The sequence below is a fragment of the Cimex lectularius genome, unplaced genomic scaffold (genome assembly GCF_000648675.2).
Source record: "Cimex lectularius strain Harlan isolate CLEC.00 unplaced genomic scaffold, Clec_2.1 scaffold77, whole genome shotgun sequence".
Lineage (NCBI taxonomy): Eukaryota > Metazoa > Arthropoda > Insecta > Hemiptera > Cimicidae > Cimex > Cimex lectularius.
Window position 1 is genome coordinate 411,429 of NW_019392836.1, and position 22,386 is coordinate 433,814.

Genomic DNA, 22,386 nt, shown 5'->3' on the forward strand with positions numbered 1-22,386 from the left:
GTTCTCGCGTTTCTTCAAGTTATGACTTTTTTAAATCTCTGTTCGTTTTATGTTTGAAAAAAACCGTCTTTCTGGTTTGTTTGAGTTGGAGATTTTCACTGATACGATTGTTGTTGAGGTTGTGACTTTTTTCAATCTCGATTCTCGTTAGATTCCAAATAATGGCTTTATGAGTGTTTTTGAGTCGGAAGATTTCTCATCACGCTTTTCTTTTTTAAACGAGGGTTCGCAACAGCAGAGGTCATATAAACCCCCAGGGTGCCGGTGTTTTTGAAAAAAGCCCATTTGTAAGTATGTCGGGTACGGATGCAGGGACGCTGGATTCGAACCCGAAACCTTTACCTTACAGTGATGAGCGCCGTGTCAACGCCTAAACCATTGCGGCACCGACGCCCCTATGAATTTCTTTAAATCTCTGTTTGTTTATGTTTGAAGAAAAACGACTTTCTGATTTGTTCAAGTTGGAGAGTTTCCACTGATACGATTGTTGTTGAGGTTGTGACTTTTTTCGATCTCGATTCCCGTTAGATTCCAAAAAATGGCTTTTTGACTATTTATGGGTCGAAAGTTCTCTCGTCACGCGTTTTTTCAAGTTATGAATTTTTTAAATCTCTGTTCGCTTTATGTTTGAAGAAAAACGTCTTTCTGATTGATTTGAGTTGGAGGATTGGCACTGATATGATTGTTGTTGAGGTTGTGACTTTTTTCGATCTCGATTCTCGTTAGATTGCAAAAAAATGTCTTTTGAGTGTTTATGAGTCGAAAGTTCTCTCTTGTCAGGTTTATCTCAAGTTATGATTTTTTTGTTAAATTTCTGCTTGCTTTATGTTTGAAGAAAAACGTCTTTCTGATTTGTTTGAGTTGGAGATTGTCACTGATACGATTGTTGTGACTTTTTCAATCTCTGTTTTAGACGGATCTCTTGGTCCGCTTATTCTCACTTGCCTCGCTTTTCTTCTCTCTCCAGCTTCCGAGGAAAAGGCTGTCTCTCCTGACTTATATTCCTCGATATTTTTATTAATTCAATATATTCTTTAAATCTTTGGGACAGTTTTGTATGACTATACAAATGTACTTTGGTATTTTGGCCGAATTTGATCTCTGGTACGCTATTTCTCGCTTGACTGACTTTCCTTCATAATCTCAGTGTGCTTTTATTGGTCATTCCAGTGACTTTGTTCTATTTCAGAATAATTACTGATTTTGAATCCTTTCGATAAAAATAAATATGTTGTATTTAGCAGTCTTATCTTACAGATAAAGGGTAGATGGATATGGTAATTAACATAAACAGCTTAGGGTGTCATCAATAGAGGGTTTATTTGACTCTACTAACTTTATGTGGGAAAAGATTTTCACCGCTCGGGAAAAAGATATATATAATGGCCTTTTTTTCCCTCCCTTCTAATGCACGTAGGTGCTTAATGAAATTCCCATGAAAATGAAACGAAGCAATCGATCTAATTGAAGCCCGATGAAGCGAATAAAAAAGCTCAGTAAAAAAAGTAAAAGGCTGGGAGGCAACATGGGTGGCGGCAGTGCGCACTCAGTCAATAATATGATAAACAATGGTCAATGGTCGTGTCATAACAGAGATTTTTCTCCCACTAGCATTGTGAATGGTCGTCCGTCTCCCACAGAAATCCTCCTTCACTCCTCTTCCCCTCTCTCCTAAAACAATCAAAGCCCCGAGGCCTGTGAGGTCCACACAATATCTCCTAAGGTCGCAGTTAATCACTTAAATCCGGAATTAAATCACATTTTCCACGGTGGTCCATCGTACACCCACTTTATAACAACTCTATCTACCGCAATCGTCCACACACTTCATCAGCCCCTTTCGGGTATTAACTTTATTTATGGCAACGGCATGCTGATTAAGACCTCTGAATTTGAAGCAGCTTCTTTTTTTCCCACAAATTTTATTACAGCGGATTGATCTACTTCTCTTGTGTGCCATGTCAGTCAAACAATTTCAAGCCTATACATTCAATTTTGCCCCGAATGCTTAACCACAAAATAAGTCGAACTTTCTTCTGCCCCATTGGCCAGGAAAATCGCAAACAAAATTCTACAATATCCATTATCGCATTTATACAATTACAATATACTTTAACTTAAATTAAATAGGATCCGTTTTATGTTAAATATTTCTTTCTTAATTTTCGTTGGTTTTATGTTGACAAAACTATTATTTATTAAGAAAACGAGCTTTCCTACGTCTGTATGCACTTTATTGATACATAATAGATAAACTGTTGTTATAATAATCGATGCAAAGATGGAAAGATGAACGAATGAAACCAGTTGGATGCCATTGCAATGCTTTTCGTTTGCTTCCCTGTATTTTAGGCGTCAAAAAATTACTTTCAAATTTTTCAATGAATAATCTTTACTTTGTTTTGTCAATTCATCCGAATAGATGATATGTATCATACTCTACAAAAATAATCCATGAAAATTTATAAAAATTATCGTTTGAAGTTGGAATATTGTTTTCTCTGGCCTCCTTGAATTTTTGTCCTCAATACCATTTTTTTAAATTCAATACACTATAATAATTTTATTTGGCATATTTGTGACATCGGGGATAAGTCTAAAATAACAATAAATACAAATAAGGTAAAGACTAAATTTTTGAAATCAGTTTGAACGATTTTTCTTATCTTTGGAATGCCTGTCGTTAGTTTTTTTTATACCCAATTTTTTCACTAAATAATTTTTATTGATGCCGGCTTTAAAGTTTTAGTATAGCAAGTATGCTGTGCCCCTTGTGCCTTTCGCGTGTTGTAGCATCAAAAAATGGAATTAATTTTCTAAAAATGCCAATGACGGGGTTTAACAGAAAATGTGTGGGCCATACACTAAAATAATGAACAGTGAAGATCGACGGACCAGAGAGGGATAATTTCTTCTTAACATGGTGGCTTTTCTTACACTCCATATTTTATTAATTTTTTCGCCATGGTATCTTTTTTATGCATTTCTGTCATCTTTACTTGTTTGCGTTAATAAATCCATAATTCAGAGTAGTCCTTAAAAATAACATGGAAAAGAAAAGTCCTCCAAGTCTTCAGACATGGACGAAAAAGCAAGGCTAAAAGAGGAGAAAAAAGCCCAGTTGTAGGTTATTTTTCGTATTCTTTGATATATCATTTTCTTCTGACTTAGCCTGGATGTAATATGTACGAGGTCGGTGGATCAGAGGGAATGCAGGGTATTCCTCGAAGCGGCTGCATGACAATGTAAATAGGAGTGAGATGATGGGAAGGATTCCAACTTTGGTCTTGGCCTTCGCCCGACCCGGACTGAATAACAATCGGGGGCCGGCGAACAATGGGGAGGTCCACCCTATCAAGATCATCCTGGCCAATGTCTATATCTTTGGTATTACTATTTCCCATCTGGTCAGTACTGATATGTAATTGTAATGACGTCAGTATTGCTCTTCCGCCCCCGACAAGGACGAAGGATTATACTCGTGACTTACAAGATAAATGTGGCAAGGTCGTCTCCTTCAGGCTTATCTGATACAGCCATACAGTTATAAATAATAGAACGAAGATTGGTTTAGACAGGGTAGATTCTGACGGAGGTTATAGACCTCACTTCATGGTTCGTACTAAAATGACAATATCACATACTACTTGACCTTAATTGGATTTGTTTGATTTTCGTTTAGTTACGTCCTCTTTTGTAAGTTATTGAAAGGTAAAAATGCAGACCCCCATGAACCGAAGATTGCGAGAAGCAGAAACGCGCTTGACAGACCAAAACAACCAGGACAAGTATAAAAAACTTATAAGAAACGACCAAACAAGTTCATCACCCCGCAGACGACAAGAAGAAATATCTATTTACAGGTTTAGCTGCTGTTGAATGAACACAAATAGCGCAAATCAGCACAGATTATGTGGAAGATGGCGAAAAGATGAAACAACATAAAACATATCGAATTTGATTAATGTGTGGTGATTAGTGACCGTTAATCGATAATTATTCAGAAATCAGGAGATGCGGTCTGGTGTGATGTAGTTTTCAGAAAAACATTTTCTGAAACCTACATCACACCAGACCGCATCTCACGATTACTGAATAATAAAACATATCATAATATCCACTAAAATCGCTTGCCTTTTTATGTCTATCTGTGTCTAAAATGGCTTTTAGCCCCGTGTAAAATAAACAAAATTAATTCTAGGGTGATAGTACTGCAGGAAAACCAGTGATGGATCAATATTACTTGTTTATTTTTGTAATTGAGAATTAAACTTGATTGTCTATTGTGCCTTAAGCATTTTGTAGTTTGTTCTTCGTTTTTCTTTTCTTTTTCAAATTGTCATATTTTCTTTGGATGGTTAGACGCGCTTTGCGATCCACCTTTTTTACCTCCGGTGGACATGTCCTTCGTCCCTATTTATTGAAATATTGTACCAAAAAGTCCATGTTGTTTCAAGGTTGATTTTCAATTAAAGTTGCGTCTAGTTAAGGAAATAGTGGCTGTGGTTAGTGGGCCGGGACTCGATGTTTAATGATGCAAGAAGAGTTTCGTGGACTACTGGTCCCCAGGGTCACAAGTCCCCTCACCCATGTCAGTCGACAACCTATACAAAAATCCACGCTGGCCGGGGTCAGGTGGACCAGTTAAGGGCCTCTCGAGTCAAGAGATAAGTCTCATAAGAGGCCCTTCAAGTATCTAAATAGGCTCACTTCACCCACTCATCATTTATGTCTTAATTCCGGGCTCGTGACCGCCGAGAAGAGGCCGAGGCGCGCGCGCGCACGCACACACACACACACACACACACACCACACACACACAAAAAAAAAACAACGAAAGATTAAAACTGCTTACGCGCCCTTTATCTTTAGTTAATTAAATTAACAGCCCATCCGTCTTCTTAGTACCTTCAATCTCTTCATGTCCTCCAATAAACCCCATGAGTTGAAGACCTTTCATTCAACTTTTTCATCTATCGACAGTGTGATGATGAAAATTTTTTGTTTACTCTTCAAAACCATCAAATTTCACTTTACTGATCAATTTCAATTAAAAAAAGACAACCGTCTTATAGAAAAATTGAATACAGAGCATTACAATTACAACAATTATTTCTTAAAAATAAAGTCCCTCTGCTTTATAAGGTCTAAAGTCTTTAGATCTTGTATAAAATTTAATTATGTAGTCTTTCCGTAATTTCTTAAGTTTTTTTTATATATGGAGACTGGATATAATGAACAGACAATGGGAATAAACGGACCTTCGAATAAAATATAAAAGGCTATATAAATCTTCAAATTTAGTTTTAAACACAAAACTATCACATAAAAACTATACAACTATCCAAATATACTATTTATTTAAATAAGATGAAGAGATTCAAACAGTACACTATTCTGGTGTCATTCCAACTTGCTCCCGAAGCAAAGCCTTCGCATTCATTCTTCAGTTAATTTGAAAGCGGGTTTTGGGTTGAGCTGGACGTGCATGAACCGTAATGGACTAATCTTCAAAGCGACGTTAACACGAACATCAGAGATACTTCATATATTCACTAGTTTTCGTGGTCCGCTTGACTAAACTAAACCGGGATTCGAACCCACGACCTTCGGCTAAATCGCCGCTGCTCTACCACATGAGCTATTATGACTTCGATCCACTCGGACACTAACCTCCCATCTAAACCCCACCTTTTGAATTTTCCCTCCTTTTTGCCATTTTTCAATCCCGTTCGAATCCCGCTTGTGACACTGACTTTTTTTATCTCAACCAATACCTTAATTACAGATTAATTAATTTAAAGATATTATTTGGTCAAGTAGACCACGAAAACTAGTGAATTAATAAGTTAAATGAAGTATATCTTCAATAAAGCTCTCCTTGGGCATTTCATTTGTCTCTGAGAATGAAATAGATTACACGACATTTGAAAAATGGCTAAAAGGAGGGAAAATTCAAAAGGTGGGGTTGAAATGGGAAGTTAGTGTCCGAATGGATCGAAGTCACGATAGCTCAAGTGGTAGAGCAGCGGCGTATTTAGCCGAAGGTCGGAGGTTCGAATCCCGCTTGTGACACTGACTTTTTTATCTCAACCAAACCTTAAATACAGATTAATTAATTGAAAGATAGTTCATATAGTGGAAGCAACCTATTTCTTCTAAAATAGGATCAGGGTATTTAGAGACTACTTGCTGTGTTTAAAAAGGTGTGCTTGTTGCTTAGCATTACTACTTGTTTCCTATGTGTGGTGATTAGTGACTGACTGTTAGCCGATGGTTATTCGGAAATCTTGAGATGCGGTCTGGTGTGATGTAGGTTTCAGAAAAACATTTCCTTTATCGTACGCAGAAAACAAACACTTTGAGTGAGTAGAAATACTTTGACTGAACATAAAAAATATTTATTGCATTGTATAAATTCACTTTTTTCCACATCCTACATGTATTTGTTAAATTTAAACAATGTTTGTAAATCCCAGGCACTGACGATGATCTCAATAAAGATCGAAACGTTGGCACGATAAAGAAAATGTTTTCTAAAACCTACATCACACCAGACCGCATCTCACGATTTCCGAATAATCTTGTGTCCGTAGGGCCATGTCATGACTTTCTTCAATTAGGTTGGACGTGCTCTGAGTTGTTAGGGTATGAAAAACCAATGACTTATTCTTCCTGGCGACATTATTACTAGAACAACAAAACTACTTTGTATAGTGAAAGTACACTATTTCTTCCAAAAATAGAATCATGATATTCATGGACCATCGCTGTGTTCAACTGATCCTCAATTCATTGGCACTTTTACTTGCTTGCCTCATGTGAAGCCAATGATATTCAATTTTGTTGGACGAGGCGTTTAGGATTTGCGATGTTTAACGTTGTTTTGTTATGTGTAATGGGTAAGGATGGTGTCGTTTAACATAAAAATTGGGTCATTACCATCATTACGGCATCCTTATCATCGTTGGGTTGGTCTGTCAGTCACCCTTCGGCCTTTCGGGTTATTCAGTTGGCGCGTCTGTGTTTGACCTTTCAAAACGTATGAAACAAAACCTAACTAAACGAAAATCGCCAAAATCCATTATTGACAATCAAGTATCTATCCGTGTGTCTGTGTAACGACCAAATTACAGGTTCATCAACATCAAGCAGACTACACGAAGAAAGAGGTTGGGCGTGTTTTATGGAGCTCCTGAGGATGAAAAGCTCAAATTTTTGAATCCCGTGTGCCGTTTACACGAAAATTGAAACGTGCCCGGTGTGCCAAAGGGCAGGAGGGCTGGGACGCCCTGGGTGGCCCCCGGGGGAATTCCGAAAGCAAACCCGGCTACCAAATTAAATGGCTACTAACAAGAGACAAATTATTACCTGTTAGGGCTGCGATTAAGCCGCATTTAGGTCAACATGTTCTTGACACTGTCCCCAGCCTACGGCGCGTCCTCCGTCGGCATCCGTTAATTGCTTCTGGGTCTTCACCAGATGAACTATCCACCAGACTCTAATAACTTCATCCGTCGTGAAATCCCATGGCTCTCATAAAACGGACATAACAAATTAATGCTTTTCTTGTTTGTGGAAGTTCTGTAACGATTGAATGTATATTTTGGTGATGAGAATGTGTAATCGGAGACTGTATCTATCAGACTGCAGAAAATAACAAGTTACTCAATTTCCTATATTTTTATAAGAGGAGAAATACTAGTCATAGTTTTGATTATACCGAATATAGATTATGTATTGATTTATTAATTTTCTTTAAAATAATTATACGAATCCGTGTTAGAAGATTTTCAACCTTCAGTACAGACATTTAAGGAATGTGCTCATGAGTAAATTCTTAAATGTACAAAGACAATTGATTATTTACCTTTTAAATTTGGTCGACTTTGCCCTTTGGTTGGAAGCTTTCGTATTGAAAATTGAAATCTGACCTGATGACTAAGGATAAAGAAGTCCTGAGATGTTCTGTTCACAGTTCATCGACTCGCAGACCACCCGGCTAAACCTGACAGTTTAACAACTTTTCCATATGGGCAGGAGCAACTAAAATTATCGTGTTTACCAGTAAAACGGACAATTGCGTTTACGCCGAATGTATTATTTCAAACGAGGTGACTAACCCTAATCGATAACTTTTCTCCGCGTGATAATTTTTTTTTTTTTTTGCTGTAGCCGTCCTTGAGGTGGCCGACGTAAGCCAGAAACGCCTCTTCTTTCGCCCACCTTATATTTTATTAAAAATAAAACCGTGAGAGCGAAGGAAGAAAAGAAAAATAAAAGTAAGAAAATCAGAGTACAGGACAGAGCCCGGATTGAATTTAAATTTATAGCCAAGAGCTTTCCCGACTCGTTACTCTGGCCTCTTTTAATTCGAAATTCCCGAAATAAATCTTCATCGAAATTTTTCCCGTTTTTCTGATGTGTAGAACAAAAACGGACGACGGGAATATTGTTGAATTGTTTATGCGGGAGGCTTGGAATGGGACCAAACCGGCTTGTAAGACATGTAAATGATTCACTCGGTCAATTATCGTCGGTCTGCTTTTTGACGGTTCTTACGTGGGTGCAGAGAGCGAGGGGTCAACGTTATCGGAAGAATCCCCCTCGCCCCTTTATTGTTTTTCGCCGGCCGAAAGGGCGGATTCTCCTGGAATTGTTGCTCTTCCGATAGGGCGGAACAGCCGAAAATCCCTGACGCCGTCGGAATTCGGAGAAGTCGGTGTCGTACAAATACAAGCTGTTTACGAATCAAATTCTAATATTTATATACAGACTGTTGGCATATCTAAGTCAAAATGTGGTCAGCGATTTTCGACTTGTTCTATTCTTGTAGGTGCTTGGAATGTTTTTAAAAGGCGATGGATAGGAAAATTTGAGAAGATCAAATCATAAACCACAATAGTTTTACTATGCGTGCTAGTAACATTACAAAGATTTAACAACCAGTGATTTTAGGACAAAAACAGCGATAATAGGCACACCAAATAAAAGTACATTGCAACCCGGTATATATTCCCTATTTGTCAACCTGCAGGCAAAGCATCGACAAAACTGCTAAAAATTGTCAAAACTTCAAGATTTACAATTAATATTTATTTTGAAATCGTGAAATGTAATTGCTATAAGTAAACAATGTTTGTAAATCCCAGGCCCTGAAGATGATCTAAATAAAGATCGAAACGTTGGCATGATAAAGAAAATGTTTTTCTAAAACCTACGTCACACAGAATCTCACGACCTCCTAATAATAATTGATTAACGGCCACTAAATACCAAGCACTGTTCAATGTATTTTGGTAGAAAGTTTGGCTGAGTATGTGAGTGTATGTGGGGCATGATTTTTGTAAAGCTGCGATTTCTGGACCCCGTTAACGTAAAAATGTACTGCTAGCATTTTTTTCCTTGGTTTTCCAAAGCTTTCTCGAGTAAGACTACTGTGAGGATTTCAGATGGATAAAGAGAAAAAGGGGGGGGGAACAAAACAGATAAGTAAATTAATATTGAATTAATAGAATACAAATATAATTTTACATATAATACAATTTTAACTGGACAGAGGGTGAAAAGAGAGAGAGAGAGAGAGAGAGAGAGAGAGAGAGAGAGAGAGAGAGAGAAAGAGAGAAAGAGAGAGAAACTGATTGATTGAGCATCGCTTTATTTAACGATCACTCATGTTTTGGTCTCTAGGACCACTCTTACACCTAAAGTGAAATTACAGCAACATGATTTTATAAACTCTGCTCAACCTATTATACACAATTAATATTATAGTTAGATTTAAATTTTTTAGGATTAATTTTTAACGCATGTTTATTACTTCAATCTATTAATGGACATAAATCGTGATTCATTATATATTTGTATTTATTGTATCTTTAAGTTTATCAATTTTTGAATCATTTATTACATTTAGATCATCTGCATAAAGGCAAAGTTTACAGTTTTCAAATGCATTATTAATATAATTAATATAAATTGAAAAGATCAGTGAAGATAGAGTAGAGCCTTGTGGCATACCATGATCTATACTTAAATCTTCACCTGTTTTAATTTTTTGATATCTATTTGTTAAGTAATTTTGAAACCATTCTATTGATTTTTTTAGAAAAATGCATTGCATTAAGTACAGATGTTAAAATTTTATGATTTACACTATCGAATACATGGCTATAATCGAAAAGTACCATAATTGTCACTTTGCTGTCATCAATATTTTGTCTCTTTTCTTGTTTTACCATTATTAATGCAGTTTCTGTACTGTGTGCTGATCTGTACCCATGTTGTTGTTCATTAATTAAATTGTTTACTTCAAGGTAAGAATAATAATAAGAAACGAGAGAGAGAGAGAGAGAGAGAGAGAGAGAGAGAGAGAGAGAGAGTGAGAGAGAGACATTTTAGGACTCTCTCTAGGACTTAGAGGAGGATTATTTATTATTTATTCCAAGGAATTTGCGCTCTAATTTTTGAAAAATAGTTTTGGTTGCTTGGTATAAACCATATTATCTACAAAACCGATGTGGTTCTAAACATCTATGTAGTACTTAAAATTCAAAATAAACCGTTTTTCCTTCTTAAAACAATTTTTTCTAGAGTTTTTAACGCAGATATTTTATTGTTTATCATTTTTTATATTTTTCTTTTAATCGTATGATTTGAGCATATTTTAGTCATCGATCTCTAACCGAGTGTTTGATCCTCATCACTTTATAAACTTTACCATCAACTTAGAAAAAAGATCTTCGGTGAGGTCACAACGCATTAAAAAAAAAAGTCGTGACCTCACCGAAAATACTTTTTTCAAGTTGTTCAACAGCAGGTCGATCCATCATCTCATCTTTATACTTTTCCTTATATATTTATTAATCTCACCTAAAAAATTTATTTTTTAATTCAATTTCAAAAAATTGTGTTTTGATAATCAAGTAGATAACTATATGGTTTCTGATAATGTTGGTCCGCCTATCCTCTTTGCTTTGGTCTGTCAGACTCGTTTTGGCTCCACCCCTTATAAAGGGGAATAAATGACCTTACTACAGATTAATTACCCCGCAGGCTCCAAGAAAAAATTTCACTCTCATGTTAAATTAATATAGTGGTGAGAAAAATATATCCATTAAAATAACAAAAATTACCGATTAAATGTGGAAGATGATAAGCGGAAAATTCCCGATCGTGCACGAGGAAAGTCACTTGGGAAAATAGGTAGGGAAGAGTTTGCTTCTCAGGGAAATCCTTCTACGAGGTTCACGGCGTCGGAATCGCGTAATTCTAATAATACGGTTTCACATTGTGTCTCGGGCTATTGACTAGGGGAAGGTGAGGCTCGGAACAATCGCCATTATGGTGATCTATATCGGGTCCGGATGTAAATAGCGGGGACCTTACGGACCAGACGTCACGACGGCTTCGGATCTCGCGGTGCGTCCTTCAACTTCCACCGATAACCAAATCGGTCAGCCGTAGAAAAACAATTGCAGCCGGGCCCTTTCTCGGTTTCCCATTTGATAAACACACGACGAGAAATAATAATAACGAATACGAGCTACTCATGTCTTGGGAACGCTGGCTTGTTATTTCTCGAGACTGAAATGGGCCCAACGAAAAGGTAAACGAAAAAACATTACATTTACATATTTTTATGAAACAGTTGATGAAAATATATCCTCGAAAAACTTGAAATCACATTCACAATCATCCGTAAAACCTTCCATCCAATAGTTAAAACAAATTAAGCTATACTAAGATAAACAATCGGATTTCACCTATCAAACTATCCAATTAATTTTGATTATTTATAAAGACAATATATATTATTTACAACAATCTTGTTCGGAAAATGTTTTGTTTTCGCCGTGTTTGACCCATCCTTAACTTTTATTTGTCGTTTGCGAAAGGATAATGCTTACTCAGAACTCTTGAGATCCCAGGTCTTCTTTTACCTTCTTTACACTTAAAAAATAATCGCAAACGGATAAAAATTTAATTATCAAATTGAATACTGAAAGTCGTTCGGGCAATTTCTTCTGAATAAAATCTGAAAGAGGGAGAAGTGAGAACCTAGTGAGTAGAACATATTTCTCCCATTCGCATAAACAAATGAAGAGCGCAAACAAACAGAGATAGATAGATTGATATATATATATATATATATATATATATATATATATAGAGAGAGAGAGAGAGAGAGAGAGAACTTCAGAGTCGTAGAAGAAAGAGTGGAAAACTAGGGCTTAATTAGATTAAAATATATATCAGAAAGAAAGAGGGAGAGGGAGAGGGTGAGAGAGAGAGAGAGAGAGAGAGAGAGAGAGTAAGTGAGTGAGAGTGATAAGCAAAATGAGTAATTTATACAAAATATTTAATAATTACCAGGTACAAAACAGCGCGATTGTATATTAAATTACGTATACCATAAAAGTAAAATAATTTAATAACATTATAATTAACTAAGGTTTAGTATGTATTTTGTAGTTTGTGATGGTTGCTTAATCAGTTTTGATGATGATACAGGGAATAGAAACATATCGAAAGTAGTGATTCGTGCAAAACATGATTAAACTCATGAATTGGTTTTAAGAACCTGTTAAAAAAACCCAATGGTATCAGGCTGAGGTGAAAATCTGGTGGTTGTTTGTCTGCGAGTGTACGAACACATGCTAAACTGATCAAGGTATGTGGTCTGTTGGTAGACAAATTCGAAAAGGGAAGAAAAAAGATCCTGAAATCCCAGAATTGAAATAATTTTAGTAAGGTTTTTATGCTTTCCTTTTGTGAATGCGTCTCCTTTCCGTAACTTCCTTTGTCCCACCGTTTTCGAGGTCCCATAAATACCCGTGGGGCAAATTTTCCACCTTGTCCGGCATTTTTCCACCGTATTTGGTGACGAATTGTTTTACGCAGATGAAAGGAAGACTGGAATCTCGCTGATAAAGTCAAACCTATTGTGGCAATAATGCCTTAATTGCAAACTGGGCCAGTTAATCCGAGAAATTGTAATAGAATCCAAGCCCACGCCGCTGTCTAGGTACAGAACCCTGCCATTGAAACACAATTATCTTAGTTTACGGTTATGACACGCAACCGAGTCCACACACACGTCACCGATAAGAGAGAAAATATAATAAACCAGACCTTGAATTACACTCGATTACGAACGACATGCTTGAGATGATTAATTTCCTGTGTGCACAGCAGTCAAAAAAAGATTACAATTCCGTTTTACTTATGTTTAGTCTGGTATACGAACGATTTTGATAGAAATGACAGTTCATAGAACACATAATTTTAATATATCACATGTGGCATTAACGGTGATAAACACTTGATGCAAACCGGAAGTTTAACTCTCCCAATTTTACAATTACATGCATCATAAATACATACTAACAGTCGGACATATGCAGGACGATCAGACAATATGTGAATGAATGGCAATCTAACTCGTCCATGATCTTCATCTCACTTCCTCTTTCTTCGTAATACATCTCTTCATTTTTATAAGCTAATTCACGCTTACCCAATGGTACTGCCGTTATGTCATCCAATCTGTCTCATCTTCTCACACATCACTCTCTCCTCTCTTTCTCCCCCTCCCCACTCACTCTCGCTAAATGGAAGAGTGGTTTATGTAAACCCGATTTTGCGAGAATAAATAAATCATTAATAGATCAATCAATCAATCTCTCTCTCCATCTATGAATTTTTCTATTCAATCCTCTCTGTCCCTACCTATACATCTTTATTTTTATCTCAGTCCTGTCAATCCATCTCTCTCTCTCTCTCTCTCTTTTTTTCTCTCTCTCTCTCTCTCTTTCTCTCTCTCTCTCTCTCTTTCTCTCTCTCTCTCTCTCTCTCTCCATCTGTGAATTTTTATCTTCTTTTATTTATTTGAAACTTAACCAGTAAACTCTAACGAGGATGGGGTATGGTAGTCCGAGGACTTTCACCCCAATGTTGGTGACGACGACTTGGTTGCCGGTAACGCCTACCGACAACCTTCTTGCGGTTACAGCGCCTCCCACGTAATCATCAACCATATCGTGAAAATTGTTTGATTAAATTTCATCCATACAGTTCTATAGTGATAATGTAATGTTGTGTTATCGTAAGATTTCTTATCATCAGTGAGAACCTGTGACCCTCGTAGGATCAACGGACGACCATGTGCACGTTACTGTCTAACTTTAGATATTTTTAAGAAACCATTGTGTTAATTTAGTAATTTTTTTTTTAATATAAGACAATGAAAGGAGATGGTATCGACTGTTTTTTGAGAGGGAGAAGACGGTAGAAAATACGTCTGCCAAAAGGTCCCCCCTCTTTTTTGGACTATTTCCAACTCATAGCCTCTAGAGGGTCGAAGTGTGTTATGCACTCTTTATAGAGTGGCCGTCGGCTAAATGTAGCAAATTTCTAACTAGTTTATGTGCCGGACGGTGGATGAGTTAAAGCCGGGAGGATTCGGCACGGAGTGGGATAAATCCGTTTATCTGACAACTGTGATCTTTATTATGACGGGGAAAGAGGGATTGCCCGTAAGAGCGGAAGAGAGGCCTCGTCGATAAATCGGGCGTGTGTGAAAATTGAGCCGGAACACTTTCCTCCCGATAAGGAAGAACGAATCATTAGCTCTCACTTTTTCTTATATTTCTTAAACTTGATTGTATATTTTATTGGCACTTAATGAACTCTTTTATTCACGTTGTCGATCCGAATTGACGATTTTTTCCTGCCCGACATTCTTCAATCGCCGTCCTTTTTTCCCTGGCCGATTACGGTCAGACGATTTCATTCACCGCGGGTAGCTTATTCTCCACTCGATCCAGGCCTGCTTTGAAAAAAATAAAATGCAACGATAGGAAAATCTTGGAATGAAAGTTGAGAAGAAGAATGGTAAAGTGAGAGCGAAACTGTTAAGTAGTGATAGACAAAAAAAGTGAGAGTAAGAATGAATGTGAAGAAGATAGACAGGCAGGCAGAGTAAGGCAGAGCGAGACTTTTGCATCAAATTTCTCTTACGAATTTTGCTTTCAGATTAAATCTTAAGGAAAAGAAGGGATAATTCCGGATAAGAACCTATCCTCACTTCTTTTATTTTGATAAGTGACGATATTCTACTATTCTTAATTCCCGCTGTTATGCGGATCGGTCATGGTTTTCGCTCTTTTTCCGAATCCAAAGCCAGGCCGTGGCGAAGGGGCCGTTTCAGTGGCAAACAGGTACCGGCTCCTCCGTGAGATGGTAGCAAACGGTAGCAGTCACGAGTAGCTTGGGTCCCGGGCGTCTCGGGAATTATTACTTCATTCCCTCAGCTCGCCCATCTGTTATCACCTCACCTCGGGCCGTCCTTCTGTAAAAACGGCTCTTCTACTCGGAAATTATGACTGGCCGGTGTCGTCTCAGGTTCTACAAAATAAACGGAGTTGACCAATGACAAAACCTGCCGCATTACACGTATCCAAGATCTCAGATCATTTGATATCATTGGGGTTATTCTAACTGTTATTTGTTCAAAGGATTTTGATTTCTTTAAATGTTCTGACAATGGAATGAAAAACGTAGCTTTTCAACTTAAAAAAAAATTACCCAATTAATTTGAAACTAGGACGACTTAATAACTTTATACATAAATGGATCAATGGGTTTTGGTTCATGATAAAAGATGCTCAATCTATATAGATATCCTGGCCCAATGTTCCATGTTGAAAAATTGATACGGATCCTTTTTTTAATTTTAATTAAATAATTTAATTTTTTACTAAAAATAAACATTAATTACATTTAATTAAAATCATTGTCACTAAATTGTTCTGACATACAACTACGTACGTACGTAAAAAAATATACAGCAGATTTTCCCTTTTATATATGTCATATTGAATAATTTTATATGTAATAAAAAATACAGTTGTATTGTTTGAACCATTGAGACACATTTTCCAATTATTACCAAAATTTGAAAGTAGGAATTCATTTATTTCACGATTAAAAAAACTTCCAGTTGAGGAAACAGACATAGAGAAAGATATATGGATAGAGAAAGGGAGGAAAGATAAAGATAGAAGGAAAACGTGAGATTTAGATAGACAGATAGAAGAGCCAGGATGAGAAATTGAGAGAGAAAGAGAGAGAGTGAGAGAGAGAGATAGATAGAGAGAGCGCGCAAAAGGAACGTGAGATACATGCGCGCGCGCACACAGGCAGACAGACAGCCAGACAGACAGATAGATAGATAGACGAAGAAAGAGATAGTGTAAGACCGCAAAACAACACATTGCTTTCCCAAATATTCAATGTCTTGTTTTGCTGTCTTTCGCTCTCTCTTCATCTATCTCTCTGACTATCTGTGTGCGCCTGCATGTACCTAACGTTCCTTTTGCGCGCGCTCTCTCTCCCCCTCACTCACTCTCTCTCTCCCCCTCACTCACTCTCTCTCTCCCCCTCACTCACTCTCTCTCTCCCCTCAATTTCTCGCCAGATAGATAGATAGATAGATGAAGAAAGAGAGAGTGTCAGACAGCAAAACAAGACAGACGAGCGATAGAAATGCAGGGATGCTAGTGATTATGACCATTTTTTACTAAAAATAAACACTAATTACATTTAATCACAATCATTGTCACTAAATTGTTCTGACATACAACTACGTATCTACGTAAAAAAATATATATAGTAGATTTTCCCTTTTATTTATACGAAGACAGGAGACAGGCATAGAGAACGATATTTGGATGGAGAAAGGGAGGAAAGATAAAGATAGAAGGAAGAAGTGAGATATAGATAGACTGTAAGAGTAAGGATGAGAAAGCGAGAAACAGAGAGGGAGAGAGAGAGAGATGTATAGATAGCTAGAGGGAGAGCGCAAAAGGAAAGTGAGATACAAGTGCGCGCACAGACAGATAGATAGATGAGGGAAAGAGAGAGTGTCAGAGTAAAAAAAGACAAACGAGCGATAAATTAAAAATGCAAGGACAGTGATTGTGAAGATAGGACATTGATGATCGACAGATACATATATATATACCTTTTATAATAGGTGGTTTAGTCTAAACAGTTTAATTAAATCTTTATTACCCAATTAATTTAAAACTAGGACGATTTGATAACTTTATGCATTAATTATACAGAGATCGTGAGATGCGGTCTGGTGTGATGCAGGTTTCAGAAAAACATTTTCTTTATCGTGCCAACGTTTCGATCTTTATTGAGATCATCTTCAGGGCCTGGGGTTTACAAACATTGTTTAAATTTAACAAATACATGTAGGATGTAGAGAAAAGTGTAATCACCACACATTTATGCATTATAGATCAATGGGTTCATGATTAAAAAAAAATGATTTTCCCTTTTATATGTCAAATAGAAGAATTGTATGTATAATAAAAAATATAGTTGTGTTGTTTGAACAACTGAGACACATTTTTCAATTATTTCCAAAGTTCGATAGTAGGAATTCACTTATTTCACGATAAAAAAAACTTCCAATAGGGGGGGGGGAATAGAAATTTATCACCAAAACTACTGTCGCTATTCTCACAACTTATAGTGGCAGCTTGGAAAAATAAAAGGGAGTAAAATCGATGCCGTCTAGACGTGAGATGGGAGAGGAGAGAGGGCGAATGTTTCAACTTTCACCGTCGCATCGGGGAGAGATTATTTGTGACAAATACTGTTGTGACACTGGTGAAAGAGGGTAGATGTATTTGTCCCTATCTTGGCAAAGAGGGTGTCCCACCAGGCCGATAGGGGTGGTGTTTACTTATTTAGCCCTCTTGGGGTGGCGAAAACAGCTGATCCTCGCCTTTACCCACGATCCTTACCCTACGTACACACGTGCAATAATATATCAACTGAAACACGGGCGTTAATTCATAGGAGGGCTATGTCTATTTTGCCTCCCTTTTTATCATTCTATTTATCCCGTAACGGTAATTCGACCCTCTGTTTTCTCAGCTTATTGTTGGTCCTAATCTTTTATGCCACGCCCAGGCTAAATCATAAATACGAATTATGCATATCAAACTGAGTTAAATAACAAAGAGGTACTGGAAAAATAAATCACAACCTTATATCGCTCATATAAAATAAATGTGTATATAATAAAAAAAATTATAGCTGTATAGTTTAAACAATTGAGACACATTTAACAATTATTGCCAAGGTTTGAAAGTAGGAATTTGCTCATTTCACGATAAAAAAAATCCTATAGGGGGAAAATAGAAATATAACTAGAAAAATAAAACAAATTACTAACAGTGCCTGACAATTTCTTGTCTCGATCTTTCCTTATCTCCTAAATTAGGATCTCTCGGATTCCATCATATACAAAATCAATAAAAATGTAAATAAAAAAATACCGCTTTACTAATGTGTTCACAAACGAAAGGTTAACATTTGATTCAAGAAACCCAGATTTAAAAGGTTAATATTTTCAAAAAGAGAAAAAGGCTTGTCTTAAATACCAAGGAGCTCCTCACCAAAAGCTTACTGAAAACAATGTCTGTCATCTACAAAAATAACAGTTCAAATAAAATGATTAATTATTTAATCCTTCAACCAAAGTCATTCATTTAGATTGAAAATGAAATTGTAATAACCCAATTATATTTAATAATTATGATTTTAAATAGAGAGTTTTTAAAAGTTTTAATTAGAGAGAGTTTAAAAAGAGAGTTTAAAAAGAGAGAGAGAGAGAGAGAGAGAGAGAGAGAGAGAGAGAGACACAGAGAGAAGTGGGAAGAAAGGAAGCAATAGGGAGGCAGGAAACACACCAGAGAAAGATAGAGATAGAGAAAGGGAGGAAAGATAAAGATAGCAGGAAGAAATGAGATATAGATCTATAAAAGTGAGATATAGATGTATAAAAGTGAGGATGAGAAAGCGAGAAACTGAAAAGAGAGAGAGAGAGAGAGAGAGAGAGAGAGAGANTAAATACTTTATCGATCTATACCTATGTTGGCCCAACTTAGATTCTATTTCTGTATATAATTAACTTAAACGTATTGACTCATCTTGACATACAGTCTTGCCTGTTCATTTATTTTCTGCATTTAGCTGTTTTCCGTATCTAATTAATTATTTGTGTAGTTTAAAATTAATAATGCATTTACATGGTTCACCCTTCACGAAAATCGTCTGAAGAATCGTAGGAATGCAGCGCAGTGATTCATAATGAGTTCTGTTGTCAGTACACGTATGTCACAATGTACTGAATCACTCGGCGACTATGCGGAAGTTCAAGGATGAGATGTCGAATGTGTCCTTTCGTTGGCGCAGGGCAATTTAAAGGGAAGGTGGTTCCAGGGGGGCCCGTGACCCAGATGGACGGCCATTCCTCCAGAATCGGCACCAACACACTTGCAGAGTCCCTGTATTAACTAGCGGGGGATCTGAATCCTGTTAATTGCCGTCCGGCCACCAACGACGAGAAGGAGGAGGGATCGTCTCGAGGTTATAGCCACTGACCTTGTTATTCCTCCGATGACGATTAAAATAATGTGGGTGGAGCAGAAGGAAGCGACTGACTCACAACGTGTTTTCGGCCGCCTCGAGTTTGATTTATTCCCCCGGGACCCCCCGGCAGAGGTCCCAGGCCGTCCCACAGATGTCCGCGATCGGAACGTACAAGGTTTCCAAACCCCCGGCAATTGTTATTTACTGCATCATAAATAACGCGTAAATAAAAGCCAAGTACCTGGAGGACAACCTAGGGTTAATAACCCGCGATGTCTATCTCTAATGGCGATATCTCGCTACACTTAAAGCCGGTGTAAAGATTTTTCCTTATTATTTATGTCAAGCTGTAGACGACTCAGGAGGTCAAGATTCTCGAAAAAAAAACGAAACATTTCGCATAACTGGGCTCTTTACATCCTGGGCTCAGTCAGCATAACTAGCACTATTATCGAGCACCTGATGGAAGAGTACTTAGACATTTCTCCCTGTCTAAATACAGTTTGATATAATTGTTTGTAATGTGGAGATATATGGGGGCAACATTAAACTAGAACATTGCAATAAACTACACGAATATTATTATCCTTCAATTTCATTAAAGTTACGTAGTGAACAATGATGGTTTAGGATACCATAAATCAGCTTCTTTATGACCTTGCGCAGTGGAACAATTTTTTTCTTTTGTTCAATCTCCATCATCGTCTCGAGCTCCTCGTTAGGCTTAAGGCTTTTTACCAAATCCCATAGGATTTAGGGACCTCTCTCCCAGGCATAAATCAGGCAGTAGCTCGTTGAATGGAACGATATACTAGGCAAAATGTATTTATAGACAGATTGACATATATTTATCGTAAATTTAGATATTTTGGATAGAAGATGCACTTACGTAACAAATAGAAATCCATAAAGAAGGTGAGAGAGAGGCATGGATAGTTAAATAGATATATGGATAGAGAATGGATGGGTAAACCCCCCACACAACCATGCGCATACGCACAAACCACACACACTAAAATTGTTATCTTTATTCCTCTTTACTTTATAGTTCTATAAATACCGTACACACCACGCCCAACACCCACCTACATTCCGTACCTAAGTGTACGTTCATTTGGTATGTACTTAGGGAAGAACTAACCCCCTTTTATGCTTTTTTTTTGCATATCTGTAGATCACTTTAATTATTTAAAAAAATGGATATTATAATATGATCGTTAGTGAGATCTGGAGCAAATTGAAAATCTCACTAATTATGATTATACCAAAGAATTATAAAAATTTACTTAATTTTTTCAGTCAAAATTGTATATTTATTCTTGGTCGATGTGCTATATATCAACAGCTAGGCTGAAAGTGGCTAGGTTTTGTCATTTCCTCATTGTTTCCCAAATAAGTCATGGAGAAAGAGAGTCCCACGAAGATTTCTTTCTTTGCACATAAATCTGTCGTCATCGTGTTTTTCCCACGTTTACTAAATACTTGGATTACTTTATAATTGGAGGTTGTAAAATCAAGACTGTCTGGAAAACCTCCATCTTTGTGTAAAACCCATTTGTATTTGCACAGTGTTATATATACATTAATCAAAGAAACTCACCGATTCTCTGTAATTGTACTGCTCTTGTTTGTGAAGAAAAATTAATCATTTGGTGTTAACTACTGACCGTTAACTGAGATAATATAAAAGATGCTGATAGAACTGTAGTGGAGTGTATAAAAAAACCAGGGGGTCTTTGAAATCATAATAGCTCATGATTAGGTTAATGTATTATAATTTACGGTGGGTTTTGCCCTTATTGGACTAGGAATTTCCGTAAATCCTATACGGCCGACTAGCCTTGTCCGTGGTCTCGCGGACTCCTAAAATGGGAAGCACACTTACCCACTTCACACCGAGTTTATAACCCGGGCGTGTCCGTTCTTCCCGGTACTATGAAAATCGTTTCGAGGAAGCGGAAACGCAATGATGAATGATCCGTAGAATAGGGTAATGATGGTTACAGGGTAAAAGATAAAAGTGGTAACGCCGTCCGGGACAGGGATTGAGCTGTAGCACAAGTCGGCTCCCAAATTAAGGCTGATGTACTGCTCCACGTATAAATATATGATAATGCGTATAATTAAAAGGAAGTCTTTGGAATGCGGTCGGGGTGCTTCCTCGGTGTGTAGTTTAGAAAATTGATTTCATCATTGGTAGCTTCTTAATTATTGACCGCCTAATACCGCCCTGGGAACCGCTCCGAGATGTTTATAAATTGAAGATTACTTGTCATTGTACTGAATAGCTAATGTGGGAAACTAACTTTTACTTTTACTCCGTTGTTAACGCAATAAAATAACTTTCGAAATACATTTTTTTCCGCGATTGTTTAAGTCGGACGCGTTCTTTAACGCCCGCACCATAAACCTTCGCAGTATCATCCTTATATACTAAAAATATTAACTTTAATTTATTTACAGTTCATCGGCGAAGATTATCAAATACGTAGCCATATATGTCTCTGTCAAAACTTAGGCACTGCAAGAACAATCGGACCCAGAAAGGAAGGTATCATATAGAGCAGTCAGGAATGCAGATAAAGGTGGGATAGGGTCCATAGTAATTAAATTTCTTTTTTTTCCTTTGGGAACGAAACATTCTCAACATTCTCTTCACCCTAAGAAGAGAATAAAACATGCAAAGTATTGACAATACATATATACAAAATTAAAATAAATTTGACGTACAGTTTCATACAGCAAAGACAACAATTGGTTTTAAATTCTTTGTAAATAAAATAGATAAATTATATAAACTTTAGTATTTGTTTATAATACGAATGTCCCTCCTACAGGATAGTTTTTAATTTTTTTTTAACTAGATGGAAGGTAAAAATTAATACATCCAAAATGAGCTGCATTGTTTTCACTAAACGTAGGCCTCAGCTA

The 22,386-nt window shown here is 37.0% G+C and overlaps 2 protein-coding genes across 4 annotated transcripts in view; one reads left to right on the top strand and one right to left on the bottom strand.

Moving 5' to 3' along the window:
- The window catches only part of LOC106669169 (vitamin K-dependent gamma-carboxylase), a 120,503-nt gene extending 100,671 nt beyond the window's left edge, over positions 1-19,832 (bottom strand). The window contains exon 1 of the mRNA XM_014398470.2: positions 19,113-19,832. The gene's annotated coding sequence lies outside the window, so the exon portion shown is untranslated. The remainder of the gene's footprint in view (positions 1-19,112) is intronic.
- The window catches only part of LOC106669170 (protein vein), a 130,839-nt gene that overhangs the window by 34,168 nt on the left and 74,285 nt on the right, over positions 1-22,386 (top strand). The window lies entirely within an intron of this gene.